Source organism: Tamandua tetradactyla, chromosome 5, assembly GCF_023851605.1.
Source record: "Tamandua tetradactyla isolate mTamTet1 chromosome 5, mTamTet1.pri, whole genome shotgun sequence".
Classification (NCBI taxonomy): domain Eukaryota; kingdom Metazoa; phylum Chordata; class Mammalia; order Pilosa; family Myrmecophagidae; genus Tamandua; species Tamandua tetradactyla.
This window is the reverse complement of record NC_135331.1, coordinates 117,498,239-117,514,135: the sequence shown is the minus strand read 5'-3', so window position 1 is coordinate 117,514,135 and position 15,897 is coordinate 117,498,239. Positions and strand designations below refer to the sequence as shown.

General features: G+C 35.5%; 1 protein-coding gene across 2 annotated transcripts in view; it reads left to right on the top strand.

Moving 5' to 3' along the window:
* The window catches only part of KHDRBS2 (KH RNA binding domain containing, signal transduction associated 2), a 616,081-nt gene extending 602,115 nt beyond the window's left edge, over positions 1-13,966 (top strand). For both annotated transcript variants that reach the window (XR_013176184.1, XR_013176183.1), the window contains 4 exons: positions 1,171-1,253; positions 3,379-3,412; positions 5,143-5,216; positions 13,784-13,966. The gene's annotated coding sequence lies outside the window, so the exon portion shown is untranslated. The remainder of the gene's footprint in view (positions 1-1,170; positions 1,254-3,378; positions 3,413-5,142; positions 5,217-13,783) is intronic.
* Positions 13,967-15,897: the final 1,931 nt, after the last annotated feature.

The following is a 15,897-nucleotide window of genomic DNA, read 5'->3' as shown; positions in this document are numbered from 1 at the left end:
ATGACTCTTGTTTTAGAATGAAAAACTGTAGATGCATGTTAGCACTGCTATATCCAAATAACTACAAAAAACAGAAATCATATTTTTCTCATAATTTCAAAAATGACAATCTTCCAGTGAAAATATATTTTCAGTAATTTCACAATGTTTCTACAAAAGTGAAGCTATTGAGCTAATCTATCCAATCAACTAGAACTTTTCAGATTACTAAATTTTATATAAGGAAACCAGACATTTCAATCGACATGGAGTTACAAGTTAAGAAAACAATTGAAATGCAAAAGCTGAGCCTCTCTTGTATAATAAACTTTTATTTGGGTTGGCATTTCTGTTTTAACCCCATTTTGATTTTCAATTTCAAGGCAACAAAGCTGAAGCTACATAGATGACTTCCTTCCATACATTGGATTTCTTTTCATTCTTATAGGGAGTTGAAGTTTTTGAATATCAATGTATTTTCTATATCCCCAGTTGCTAGTTGTAGATACTATAAGAATCCTGGGAATTTTTAATAGTTGGGGGTTCCATTAAACTTAGTTCTGAAATGGCTTCTTAGAGTTTATTCATCAAATAATTCAGGTTGTAAAAGTAGCACATAAACATTAATTGAACAGCCATTACACAGTATGACTGTTTGTTTTTGGTTGATAGAGGACATAAAGCTTCATACCCTGTGGTGGAAAACAATTAGGTCTTATGATGAACATGCCATTAAATATGCTACTACGCTACTTAGACCAGTTTCACTTGACAAAATAGCAGTCAGCTGTAGTCAGAAACCTGCCCAAGTTATAGGAAGTCATATTTTTACTGTCATGTCTTAGCTGCTTATAAATATTGCAGTGTGCCTCATGCCTTATGCTAATGTCAATGACTAATGGTTGTCATTATCTTCATTCAATCTCATAAAAAATCTTCCTCAGGAGAGACTGATCATAACTAGAATGCTGCTTAAAGTTAAACTGTTTTTCTAAAACACAGAATATGAAAAGCACTTAAGTACAAGAGGTTGGATGGATAATTTATTTTGTTTTGAGTATGTTTGACAACTGCTGCTGCTGCTAAGTTTGCCATGAACTGAATTGATATCCCATTTGGGAATGCCTTATGGATGTCTAGATGTGTGAATACGTAATGCTTCAAAGTTGTTCTGCTCCTCTGGGACTGTAGGTGAAGATGTGTGACAGAAAAAACAAAAGCTGGAATAAATCTGACACTGGCTATTTGGAGGTTCGATGCTTTTTACAATAAAGGTGAGTCCCATCATCCATTTGTGATTTCCTTTATGAACTTTGCTTAAATGACAGGTACAGAACACTTCATTTTGGGGCCAAACAGATATACTTAAATGGATGAAGCAGCTCTTTGCATAAGATAGAAGTTAGGTGAGACATTAAATTAATCTCAGACAAGTGAGAAACCCTTTTGTCTTTATTTTGCATCATGACAGCATGGCAGTAATGAGTTGATTCTCCTATGCACAGGATTTTCATGAATTTTATTGCCAGAACATGGGGTTAGGCATTCCAGTATTACACAGCAAAAAATAAAACAAAAAAATCTATCCATGAGGAAATAAATATCAATGAATATGATGTATGTTCAATATCACTACTGCTGATAACAAGCGAGGCAAGAACCAAGAAGTTCCTGTTTGAAAGGAAATGTCCACCATAGGTGATGAATTTTTAAATAGCTTTTGTCCAAAGAATTACCATACTATGTCCTTCTCAAGTGTTCACTTGTTTGGGGAAGGATTCAATTTTATAGGTGAAAGGGCTGACATATAGTGAATTTCCAATAAATATTTGTGGAATGGAATGGGCGGAATGGAATAGAGTGGAACAAAGCACAGTAGAATAAAACCATAATTATTTGTTCCCTTCTGGAATCTTTTCTGAAACAAAAGGAGAGACGGATAGATGGATGGATGGATGGATGGATGGATGGATGGATGGATGGATGGATGGATGGATGGATTTCAATGATTTGAAAGAGAAGTTTCTGTTTTCTTCTTTACACTTCTTTGTATTAGAAACAGTGAATTCAGAGAGCATTAATCAGTTTGTAGTTTCATAAAAATGATGATCATGTAATAGATTTCAAAATGTTTTTTTGAAAGTACGTAAATAAGAATTTATATTTAAGAAAAAAATAAAAGAAAGTGCATTTCCTAGGACATGACCTTAGGGAGAAAGATTTTGGTTCATTTATAGATAGTATGCAATGCCTCCTTCTCTTTTGTCTCAGAGGAATTTGGAAGAAAGCAGCACTGTACTTCTTTTGTGCCCAATTTGAGTCTAACCCATACCTAACATCCCTCCAAACCTTGCATTGTAAACCTCCTACACAATATAACACTTCCTTAGGAATCTGCTAGAAAATGTATGGTAGGCAATACAACTGTTATCCAAGTGTGATTATTAATAGCAGAGCATTTCATCCTCAGGCATGTCCTGGTGTAGATGACAAATGATGATAACCTTTTCTACAAATAATAATGAAATAATAATAATAATGAATAATCTTTATTGGAAGCTTGCTTGTTGTCAGAGACTTTGAAATGCTTTTATGCACACTTAATTCTTCATAGTAACCCTGAGGCAGGTGTTTTATTGCCCCATATTACAGTTGAGGAAAGTAAGGGTTGGAGAGGTTAAATAGTATGGCCTACACACAGTGGGCAAACCTGAATCCAGACAACTCTCAATTCTCTAACAGTCTGTGCCAGAGGGTGATATACTGTCTTCCTGTTTTCTGTTTTTTATCATTTCTTGGTGTTAATTAATATACTTAAAGATTGTCACTGAGTCTAATTTGTTATTCTTCCCAGCTGTCATAACTGGGTTTTTATAAGAACTCTGCATTTTAAGAGACAGGAAAAGAGCATTGAACTGAGCTGAAAGTCAGCAGAACTAGATTGCAGTTCAAGCTATTAATATTAATATTTTAATGGTAATAACTATGATTTGTTCGGTGACTAGCTTATGCCAGGTACTGAATTGAGGGCTTTACCTGAGCTGTCTTGTTGACCCCTGTAACAGCTCTGCAAGGCAGAACGCTTGAATCCCACGAATGCATATGAATCACCTTAGCTATTAGCCCTAAATTTGTTCACAGGCAAAAATGAAGATTAGGGAACTAAATCATTTCAACAGTTCTCTCTAGCTCTAACAGTCCATGACTAGATGTCTCTGGAAGCAGCTGATTATCAAAATATAAAGGACAGAATGAGAAGGCTGAGGAAAATTCTTGGGGTAAAAAGAAAGAACCTCCTATTATCTTACATTTATATTAGCTATCACATATTGCATGATTACTGAGAGCCATGCATTTTACATACTTTTATTCTTTTCTTTTTTTTCTTCTTCCCAATAGCCCAAATAAGAAGAGAACTTGAATTTCAACCAATGTAAGTTTAATTCCCCCAAATGAGTGATAATATTCTTCTCTGAAATTCTCTGGGGATTGCCCTAACTTGGAAACCTTTCTGAAAAGCAATGTTAAATAAAATTGAATAAATGATATTTGCTCATAATCACATCTTTTATATCACAGTATAAAGAATAAGAATAGAAAAGCAAATATGCTAGTATTATAAAGAACTTATTAAAAGGAAATTCCTTTTTGTCTTTTAGCATTTTATTTTTAAAGAAAAAGCACGAACACTTCTTTTTTTTTTTTTTATTCTTAGTTCTTACTAGTGCAGTGTATTATGTTCTGTGCTGCAGAAAACAAAGCAAAAATAAGTCAATGTCCATAGCCAAAAGATGTTATAGTTTACTCGGAGATACAAGAATATAATAGTACAAATATGGATCATGTGCTATTATAATAAGATATTACGCCATATAGTGTAATTTGCATAGTGGTTCTTAACCGGAGGTCCACATCATCTGTCACCAACGGTGTGGTTTTCAAATCCAGATGCCAGGACCTTGCCTATATGAAAGAAATCGGTCTCTGAGATTGGAGCCTGGAACTGTGATTTTATTTTAAACCTTCACAAGTGATTTTGATGTGTACTATGGTTAACACCCACTGAATTTAAATGTATGTGGCAAGTATTGATATATTAATATATTAAGATATGCAGATTCATAAAGAAGAGGTTATTTCGAACTGGAATTTAAAAGAATGACTTCAAAGAAGAGGTGAACTTTTAAATGAAAGATCACGGAGGAGAAACAAAATTCTTTCTTTTCCTTTTTTAGTTCGAAATAAAACATGCCTTTAAGTTTTTTTTCTGAATTTCAGATTCCTAACTGCATTGGTTTGGAAAAGATAGTAAAACTTATAACAATAAATATCTGGAAATGTTCGATTATCTTCTAATAGATCTATGATGTTTCTACGTGAAGGTCAGGTTTAGAATCTTGCTTGGAAGTTTGTTTATTATTACAGATTAACATTAATATCCATGATGAAAAAATTTAATCACAGCTAGTAAATGCACTTTAGACTATAAACCGCCCACAGGCAGGATCTGAGTTTTATTCAAATTTGGATTCAGAACTCTTTAGCATAGAGAATGGGAGCTAGAATATGCATAATACATATTTGTTTGTTAAATACGTGCAATGTTTGGATTTACTTGGTTTTTTCATTATACCTTGGTTTGTGGGGCAGATTTCAGGTCTCCCTGTGAAGGATCAAATAGTTTACCTATGAGAATTTTTGTTTGTTTTTTGTCCCAGAACCAATGGGTTGGCAAAGATTGTCATAATCATTAGCTTATAAAAATAAACTTTTGATCCTTTTCTCTTCCAATAAAAAGTCTGAAGTGCAAGTAAGAAAGTGGAAAAGGCAAAGAAGTTGCAAGCATCTCAGCAGCAGGGAAGTTTACACCATCCATGCTTATGCCCAGAACAGCTGGTTAACCCCTCCTCTCAGACAAGTTGCTCCAAGTAGGGGCAGGCAAAGTCATCCACCTTGTACACAGGAAGTAGTAAGGTTTCGTAAGCATTCCCACGCTCCATCTGCTGACTTGCTTTTTTGTAGGACAGGGTTGTTTTGTCATTATTTTGGTTTGGGTTCTTAATAGAGCTTTAAAGACTTGATGCCCTAATAGATCACTTTTTCTTGCTCTGTATTACGTCTCCCCAGCCAAGCCTCTTAGCTGTTTGTTTCCTTGTTTTTTAGGGGGAAGACAGGAGATATTCAAATTCCCGCAATAAAACTTTGGAGGCAGTTTCATAGAGGAAAAGAAAATAATAGTGAGTAGAAAGAATGGAAAGAAAACAAAATATTCATAGGAAAGAGAAAGGTGAGCTGATGACAGAAAGAGAGCTTTGATTTATTATCCATGTATGCATTCAGTGCTTTGAGGAACAAAGGGGGAAGTGGAAGGCATCATGGGGTGCTGTTTCAGTCATTTCGTCTTCAACATGAGGCAAGCTCTGATAATAAAAACAGACACTGTGGTATTAGAAGAAGGTGCTGGTGAGTTGAGAAGATGGAGATCAGATCGGGCAGAAGCAACTCACCGAGGTACAGGATGCCCCTAATCCTAGCCTTGGTTTCATCCAAGGGAATCCCTATTGTGCATCCACATTGATTGCTTCTGGGTCAGCTGATGGCCCTCGGCTGGGGAGGGGGGCTTAAATAAATGACCACCCCCCCATAAAGGACTAGTCAAGGAACACTCAAGTTGTTTATATACTGTAACAGACACATGGAACTGTGACTTGGACCAAGCCAAACCCTAAAATGTCCAAACAGCTAATCCAGATCTTTGTAACCATATTCACTACACACTAACCATGCTGAACTATGGCTGGGAAAATGTTTGGCATCAACCTGAAAGCATGTATCTACCACGAAATGAGTGGAGTAGTTACACTTTCTTTTGCCTCCGTCTACCGTCCTAGATTCTAAGGGATTGTTTCACCCCAAATAAGCCTAGCAATCATTAGTCAGAAATGTACCAAAAATGAACATGATTACATCATTCTTTATAAGCATGATTGAAGGTGAATATATCCAAATAGTTTCATTCACATGGGGTTGTGTTACACAACTGAAAATAAGGTGAATTATTATTTCAAGAATATTTCAAGTGTGGATAATCAGACCCTTGATGCAGATGTCATCTAGAGTCCAGTAGTAATATTGGTTAGCCAGCAGTGTGCTGGAGCCAGCTAAGAGCTGAGTGTGCACAGCTCTTCTCAATTCTGCATTCACTGACCTCGCTTGGTGGTAGGTTAAAGTGCACCTTGGCAGAATTATTTACCCATGGAAATTTACAAATGCGACGAATCAGGGCCCTCTTTTCTTATGTAGAGAGCCAGTTTACTAGCACACCACTGGATTATATGCACATTTTAGAAGAAGAAAAAGACCCAGTGGAAATATATGTCCATGTAATTAAAGGGATAGCAAACTTAACGAGATAAATAAAGAATATGCTACTTAAGAGAAACATTAAGTTGTTAGACTGCCTAGGCTCAAATCTTTTATTTGCCTGTCAGTTAGCCACCCTGTGCTTAGTGTCCCTATCCTTAGAAGGGAAACACAATAATAACTCCTTCATAGAATTGTTCTAATGATTAAATAATACATGTGATGCACTTAGAAAAATTTGTGGAACAGAGAAGGTACTCAGTAAGTATTTTCTGTTAGTATCAACAAGAGGTGAGACTATATGTTTTTTTAACAGTCTGCTCCAAAAAACCTCCCTAATTTCAGTGTGTTTTTTTTTGAGCCTTTTTATCTTTTAGAAGCCCATACACAACTAACACCAGTTTTGTGAAGATCTGTTAAGTGAAAGCATATCAAATCACTTTGAAATCCATAAAGCATGGTGAATGAAAGGTGGAATAATTATGTTAAAGACATCATCTTGAATTGTGTTTATACAGCATCTTTGAAATGAGCATCAGATTTTTCTTTAGGCAGTTACTGCTCCTACAGAAACAAACACAGATGGTGCCCAAACTTCCTACTGAATAGTTTTAGGCAATGGCATTTATCAAAATACTGTAGGTCACTAAATGTACAAAGACTCAAAACAAATCCCAAATCTCAGTGTCAGGCCAGCTTGATAATTTAAGCTAATAAGCATAAAATACACTAGCACAACATGCAGAAAATCTTACATGTAGACAAAGTTTTATGAAATAAGATAATAAGATGCAATTTTTTTAGAGAAGAAAATTGACTGGTCTTTTCTGGTGGGAGGTTCTAGCCAAATTAAAGCTAATTTTTCATTTGTGTTTGCTCCCATTTACCAATGCTTTTCTAGCCAAGCAAAGCAGAAAAAGGGGGGAAAGATATTTTTCCTATATTCAAACTTTCTAAGATTTCGACCCTCGATAAATAGGCTTCCTTTTTTTCACTGGAATTGTTCTGTGATTTCCATAACTTAGCTGTTTTAATTAGATTCTGGGCTGGTCCTGGGCATGTTTTCCCTCGGATCCATTCCTTGCCTTTCCCTTGGCTCAATGGAAGTGGAGGCTTTGACCCCTGAAGCATCCTTTCTCTGGCAGGTGTCTCAGCTGGCTTCCAGCTGGCTTCTGCTAATAGTGGGTGATAGGTGGGGGCACTGATAGGAGACTAGATTGGGAAAAAGGGAAAAGCCAGAGTATTTTTCTTTTTTTTTTTTTTTTACATGGGCAGGCACCGGGAATCGAACCCGGGTTCTCTGGCATGGCAGGCAAGCGTCCTTGCCTGCTGAGCCACCATGGCCCGCCCGAGAGTATTTTTCTGGACATTCACTCTACCGCCAACACCAACAAGGGTAGCAATTGCACCTGCTCCATCTACAGCTTTCTTTTTCCTTTTCGTTTGTTGTGGTATTAATTCTCAACCAAATGACCCTCTCTCCAGGAGTGTTCCCTGGCCTCTCCTATTCAGCCTCTGGGGTGGCATTGCTGTAGCCCCCCAATCATTTCCCCATACTACATTGCATAAAATGATCTGTTTGCATCTCTTTCTGACTCGCTTTAGACTTCTAGCTTTATAAGGAAAGGATCATGTTTCATCTTTGCAGTCCTACAGCCTGATGGTTCCTTGGCACTTAGAAATTCAAAACATCTTTGTTTAATTGTTTTTCATAGCACACTGAAAGTTCTAAGGCCTTTTGTGCTGGATAAAAAATTGGGATTCGGATCTTGTAATGGAAGGTTTTGATTTGTGGGGTTTTTTTTTTTTTGTACTAGGAATATTGACTAAGATATAACAGTGACACTGGTTATTTCACAAGATGCCTAGTGTTTGTGTCTTGCACTGGGGTACTTGCACACCAGAGGAACATCAGTAGCATTTTAACAATACTTCTGAAAGCTTTACCTTATCTATATTCTCTTTCACTAGAAGTTACAACCTCGTTCTCTGTTTGTCTTTCTAAATTTAAACCCTTATTTTCAGTGTCCATCTAAATATATTCTTACTGCTTCCACCATCAATTAAGTAAATGCCATGTCTCTAACTCATTTCCTTTAAAAAGAATGAGCTCAACTGTGCTCTGTTTATTCCATGTATAATGGCTCTCTTTGCACATTTTGGTCCATTGCCTCTGGTGTCATTTCTCATGCATCTGTTTATTCTACCCAATTAGGCTCAGAGCTTTGCAGTTAGAGGCACTTTTTCTTTTCTATCACTTCACAGCATGTCCACAACATAGGCTTGTGAACTAAATGTCTTTTAGATTTCACCAATTTCTGTGCTGGTATTTTTAGTTCCTTGTAACATGAAGATGTTGGAGTGCTCCCTCAGCAGCTCGATGCATGGATATTTGACCACCCACACAAGACATGGCTGCAAAGCAGAGGTCCCTTAATCCAGACCAAAGATTCTGTGCAGTAGCATGGGTAGCACAGGGACTTCAAGACCCTTTTGTCTCTTTCAAAGTCAGGAATATCACTAAACTACCTCTCCTTTGCCTCTCTTCTCACCCAGGACTCACTATGGCCCCTCTAGTAGTTCTAACCATTGATTATTGGTTTTATGTCACCGAATCTATTCATTTCCTTCATAACATTTATGACATTGTGTAATTACATACATACATAGAGGTTGTGTAAAATAATTACCTGATATAAATAAAGAAGTTTAAATAAATAGTAGATATGAAGTATTTAAATCAAAAAACTATAAGCACAATTTTGCATGTGTATGTGCGTGTTTTATATATTCATACAAATCAAAATAAAGATTTTCTTTACCATGACTCGCTTCATCACTGAACACCCAGCCTAACATGGAGCCTGGCTCACAGTAGATGCTTATAAATATTTGTTTAATAAATAATGGATGAGTGAATGAATCCAAGAGAGCAAAGAATTCCTCCCAATCAGTCATCCCATTGGATCTTCAGTTTTTGCTGACCAAAAGAGTGAGGAGAGAAAAAGAAAAAAATCTGGAAAAAAGAGGGAGTCAACGTTCTCCTCTACTACAAAATTTCATGGTTTTACAGTCTCTCTCGTCTAAGGAAAACACTTCCTCATTTATCAGTTTTTAACTGGAGAGGGACTCTTTGCTAATCAAAGTTACAAATGTTGCAGCAGAAATGCTAATGGTTCCCAAAGAGTTTAACAAAATCCTAATTGGCCACTCCTGCATTAACTGTTGCTACCTTTTTTTCTTCTCTACCTTCACAATCTTGATATCTTTAGAATATATCTATAGCATATTCAGACCTTTCTCTTACATAAAAGTGGTGATGACTAAAAGGAGAAACATGGGACATAATTATAGAAGTAAAAACTAAGTGTGGCAGTTGATGACAAAGACTGTGAGCCAGATTGCCCAATTTCAAAACCTGACTCTAGTGTTCCCTAAATATGAGACTGTGAGCAAGTTATGTAACCTTGCTTTGCTTCTGTTTCCCCATCTATAAAATGGAGATTGTAAAAGAACCTAACTCATAGTGTTTCTTGCTAGAATTAAATCACTAAGAACTTGCAAAGCCGCTAGGATAATACCTGGCATATAGTAAACATCCAATAAATGCTCATCATATTTTAATTCTTTGTGTTACCATTTTCATTCCCATCCCCAAAGGAAAGCATGTTAATTTCTAATACAGAATGGATGAATTCCGTGAAGACTGATCAAGACAAAAAAAAAAAAAAAGAATGCTCAAATACTATAGTAGTAGGAATGAAAAAGTAATATAACCATAGATGCATTAGAAAACATAAAAAGGAAAGTAGAAAGTCAGGATTCTAAAATTTTGCTATGCCCTCTTGATAAACAGTTTTTTTCTTTAATTAATACTTACCCTTGGTAGACAATAATTACTTCATATACCTTTTAAACATTGAATGATTTTCTATACATATATTGTAAACACAATAATGAAGATTATGCTTATTTATTTCCTTTAGTTGCAAAAGATTTTATTACAATCTACTTTTTAATAACCATTGGCCTTTTCTTCTCCTTGTTAGGGATTCTCAAGTGATTTAAATCAATTATATTTGAACTTACTAATTTAAAGGATATTCATATCCCCCATATTGTTTGAATCTCTGCCTCATCAAGAATGGCATTATTAAGTTTTCCATATTTTTGAACTGTATAGCATAATGCAATAACAACTGTAATGCCTACAAAAGATTAAGAAATCTTCCCAACCAGCTGCACCCTTACCTGCTTATTTATTCTTTATGGATGCATGTGTGTATGTATGAATTTCATTTAACAAATGTTAGTTTCTACTGCGTGCCAGGCACTGTGCTAGACAAGGTTATAAAACAAGTAACAAAAAGAAACAGTGAAAAAGATAGACAAAGTCTTTGTTTTCATGTAGCCTAGAGTCTATTGAGGGTTTGGGGCAATAAACAAAACACATAATTTAAAATGATCACAAATTGAGACATTTGCCATGCCAGAAAGAAATGGAGGCCTTAGAAAAAAATAATAGTAGTGAGAGGTGGAAAGTTTGGGGGCTACGTTAGACATTTTAGGCAATAGCTGAAGCAAGAAAAAAAATCATCTATTCAAAGAACTGGGAGAAAAGCATATCCCAGGCAGAAAAATTAGCATTGCAGGCCCGCCCCTGTGGGAAAGAGGATGCACAAGTCACTGCACTGGACACTGGCGAGTAGTGGAGAGAATGGCATGAGAAGAGCTTGGAGGAGCAGGTATAGGCCAGATTTTGCAGGGTCTCTGGTTTAGATATTCTCCATGTGGAAAAGAACATGATTAAAAGTTACTTAAAAAGGAGCTAGGAAAAAATAATAATTATAAAAAACATATTTTGAAGGAGCTAGCATGATCTAATCCATGTTTCAAAAGATGTTTTTCTGAGTGGAGAATTTATGGGAAAGACAATCTAGGAGAATATGAGAGTAACCCAAGCAAGAGCTATTTGTAGCTGAGTCTGGAGTGTTGACAACGGAGGTGTAGAGAACTGGATATGAGAGATGCTCAAGAAGTAGAAATGACAGAATTTAATGAAGGATTGGATTTGGATGTGTAAGAGGAAGGAAACCATGTATTACCCTTAAGTTTCCGCCTCAAGTAGATTGATTCATTCACTGAGAAAGGAAAATTGGGGAAGTAAGAGGAATTCTGTCTTGGTCAGGTTAGCCCCAATGAAGTTGTCAGATAGATATTTATTTATTTATACCGACGTTAAGTTCAAAGAAAAGGTCTGCCCTGGAGATGTCGATCTGGAAATAAGTAGCCTAGCAGTGACATTAAGGTCATGAGAATTAATGATTGAAATATTTGGTCGTATGTCTGTCTCCACATAAGTGTATCTTTAAAGACAGAACATGTATTCATCTAAAAATTCCTGGGGGTCTAACACAGCACCTAAAATAGAACGTTAAATAAATATTGTCTGAATGAATGAGTGAATGAAGTAATTAATTAATTAAACAACTTGACACTAAAGAATAGGTGTAGAAAAAAGCAGTGATGATAATGTGGTATTAGAGGACTTCATGTCACTGGGGAAGGTCAAGACATGTTTTGGTTTCATGCTGTATTAGTTAAGGTTCTCTAGAGAAACAGAATCAACAGAGAACACTTGCAAATATAAAATTTATGAAAGTGTCTCACATGACCATAGGAATGCAGAGTCCAAAATCCACAGGGCAGGCTGCGAAGCCGATGACTCCAATGGATGGCCTGGATGAACTCCACAGGAGAGGCTCACCAGCCAAAGCAGGAATGCAACCTGTCTCCTCTGAGTCCTCCTTAAAAGGCTTCCCATGATTGCATTTAGCATCACTAATTGCAGAAGACACTCCCCTTTGGCTGATTACAAATGGAATCAGCTGTGGATGTAGCTGACGTGATCATGACCTAATCCTATGAAATGTCCTCATTGCAACAGACAGGCCAGCGCTTGCCCAATCAAATGAACAGGTACCACAACTTGGCCAAGTTGACACCTGTCCCTAACCATGACACATGCCAACAGAATTATTATCCATTCTTCCACCTCAATCTGAAGTAGATGTGACCCTCACCATGAATAAAGACATTAGGACATTGAGTTCACAAGTATTATATCATGTGTATATGTACGAATAATAGAATAACATCTGAAAATATTTTCAGTAATTAGGAAGGCAACTAGTTCCGTAAAAACCCAGGGCATCATAATATTGAAGGCCATTTCAAGTATATCACAATAATATTGTATTAGTTTGATTTTCCTTCTTTACTTTAGATGAAGTTTAAAATAAAGAAAACTGGAATTTTAGGTCAAGTATAAGATCTGCATCTGAGTCACCTCTGAGACAATTTTGATTCTTGATAGAACCTATTTATGTGATTTAGTGCTGTTTTCTTTGGTCTGATTTTCATTTAAGAAAGCAAGCCTGGTTTAATATGTTTTAGATGAGTTAAATCATTGCTTCCATGTATTTTACACTCAGATACATGTTCATAATTCAAAATTTGGTCTTTGAAAACAAAACTAACTAATATTAGAGAACTCTGTGGCCTCTACATCCTAGCATTTAATGATTAAGGTATAATAAGCATTCATAAATATTTCATAGAAAAATAAATAAATGGATGCATAAAAGATCATGGAGGCGAATTGGTTAATACAGACTTCTGTACACAAAAATCTCTAGATATGTGGTAGTAGAATATATCTACTTCCTTATCCATGAGACAAAATTTGTTGTAAGACATACCATATATTTAATAAAAACTTTTCACTATAACAGAGAAATAATTAGCACATTTTGGGATGCTGATTATGAAAAGCATCCTGATTTCAAATGTTTAAGCTTCAATAAGTACACATTAGAATTGATTTTAAAAAAATCAAACCCATGCATATTACAACTGACTGAGCAGAATTATGACAGGGAAGAATAGTTAACAAAGTGTTGAGAATATGTATATTATATAATTATAATTATGTGTAATTGTAGATAATTACATATTAACTGACATAAACATTATGCTTTATTGACTTAATGATATCTGCTTGTGAAAATACTGAGTCAGGTTGGTCCCTCTTTTGAGATATATAACAAGTAAAATTATAGTTCAGGTATAAAAATCTTCACATACCAATTTATTATTGTTGCTGTTTGTAAACATATTTTCAGAATGATTTATCATTAGCAATTACAGAAAGCTTTCATAATCATTCTTCAGTGATCTCATCTTATCCTTAGAATCATAAGAGTAAGTTACTAAGACTATAGAGGTGGTATATGTAAATATGTGCCATTGCTTCTCAGCCTTTTGACTAAGAGCAAATGTAAATATGTACCATGCACATTAATTTTCTACTTCTTATTTTCTGATAAAACACCACATTCAACAGAGTTCAAATACTTGATAAAAATTTCTGATTTTATAGGTGGATGGCGACAATGTACCAGAGAACCACATGTGGCATTCTGAAAAAGCAGTGGCATCAATATCATCTTGAAAGTCCTTTGGAAAAGTGAAACTCATGTTAAAATTGTTTGCCTATGCATTTGTCTAAATCTTTATTTTTTATAGAAATCATCTAATGTGGAAGAAGACAGACTAATAAAATACAACAAAACTTCCTCAACAATGTCTGGTTGATATAATGCGGACATTTATACTTTTATGTTGATTAAGATCAATGTAACCCAGTTATCATGGAGTATTAAAATATGGAAGGGTAAGATATGTGTTTCTCTGAGAGGTAAAGATGGTGTTGTGGGTGCCTAGAACCACAGGGACTTTTCTGAACTTATGCAAAAAAGTCAAATTCCAATGCCTTTCTAAATTCAAGAAACCAGAATTACTATCTTCTTAATAATAAGCAAATCAATAATATATATTGAGGTACACTGCCATAATTCCCAGGTGCTATAATTATTGCATCCAGCATAATGCCCATATACTTTATGTTTTTCTAATGTAATAATTATGCTGTAGGGGTGAGAAGGAGTTTATGTTTTTTTTAACCCCAAAAGCAGCACAGAAGAGAAAAAGAAGTTGTCTTCCAATGGACCCACATATTGTATACGTCTCTGACCCTGAAGGCATCTGCATCATCTAGGAGCCAAAAGCTCTGAGAACTTGTATAGTGTCCATTTTAGAAATACTTCTGTTTACAGCCCTGTGTGCTCGTTTACAGGACATTCCTATAGCTGAACAAGATAGACCATGTTTTGCTTTACTTCATCCCACATGGTAAACTTGTACCAAGTGAAACTGACCAAAGGAAAGATGGCCGTGGGGTAGAGCACTTCTGATTCCCAGTTTGTCTTGAAGAGTTGTCCAAGGTTACGCCACTGAGTGACTGAAATGGTTCTGAGCGCTTGGCATGGATTAACACATTTAATCCTCTTAACAATCGTATGAATAGATATTATTTTTCCCTATTTTACAAATGAGGAGACTGAGGCTCAGAGAGATTAAATACCTTGTCACAGTTCCACAATTTGTAAATGACAAACTGAATAAAAGCACAGGAAACCATTCAACGCACATAAATGCATTTGTTTATAGAAGTAATTTGAGTGATGTCACCACCATCACAATACTCAACCTAAATATCATGATTCTGCTTAAAATAAAACAGTATCCCAAATTGAGAATGTTATTAACGATTATATAAAGAAATTATGGGCAATATAGTATCATATGAGTTGGAAACAGAAAATTAAACATGTTTTGTTTTTTTTTTCCTGACAAATGTTTCTGAGCATTTAATATGCTATTATTATTCATAACTCAAGAAGGCATGTAGCATTCCCAACACGTTTGACCACTAATCCCCACCTTCCACACACAATAGCGTCTTGTGGGGCTAGCATTCCAGGGAACACTTTGGGAAATACTGAACTAGAATAACCTTAAGAGATCCATCTTACCACGCCAAAATTCCATGAACTGCCTGCCCCCATACCCAGAAGAATTTTCTCTTTTCACATATTTTGAAATGTCTGATATGCAGCAGTTAGTTCATATTTATGACATAAGTTGTAACTAGGGAAATAGGAATTTTGAAATAAATAAATACACACATGCAACACACACATCAAAATTTACAGAATATATAGTATATGAGTGTTGCTCTATTTTAACTGGTTACCTCAGGGATCCATACATCACCCAAATAATTTTTTAAATTCCTTTTTGTCGTTGACTTTACAGAACTACTTTTTAAGTACCCTCACGATGGTGTCATCTTTCCAGGGTAGAAAGATATCTGGAAAGAACCAAAACTATTTGAAGCAGGTTGGAATTGCAACACCCAAGATATGAGGCTGATTTTCTTGTGAGAGTTAGAAATTGGTTCTAAGAACAATTCCAAAAGTGTATTAGGACATATATGTTAGAACATTATGACATTGTTTAAATACTTGCATAGACTTATTACTTGACAACTTTGGGGGAAGTAAAAGCAACTTAATAGTTTTATTTTAGAATTCATTTTGTTATATTTAGTAAGGCATTATACTTAAATACTTTTGAGAAATTATTTAAATT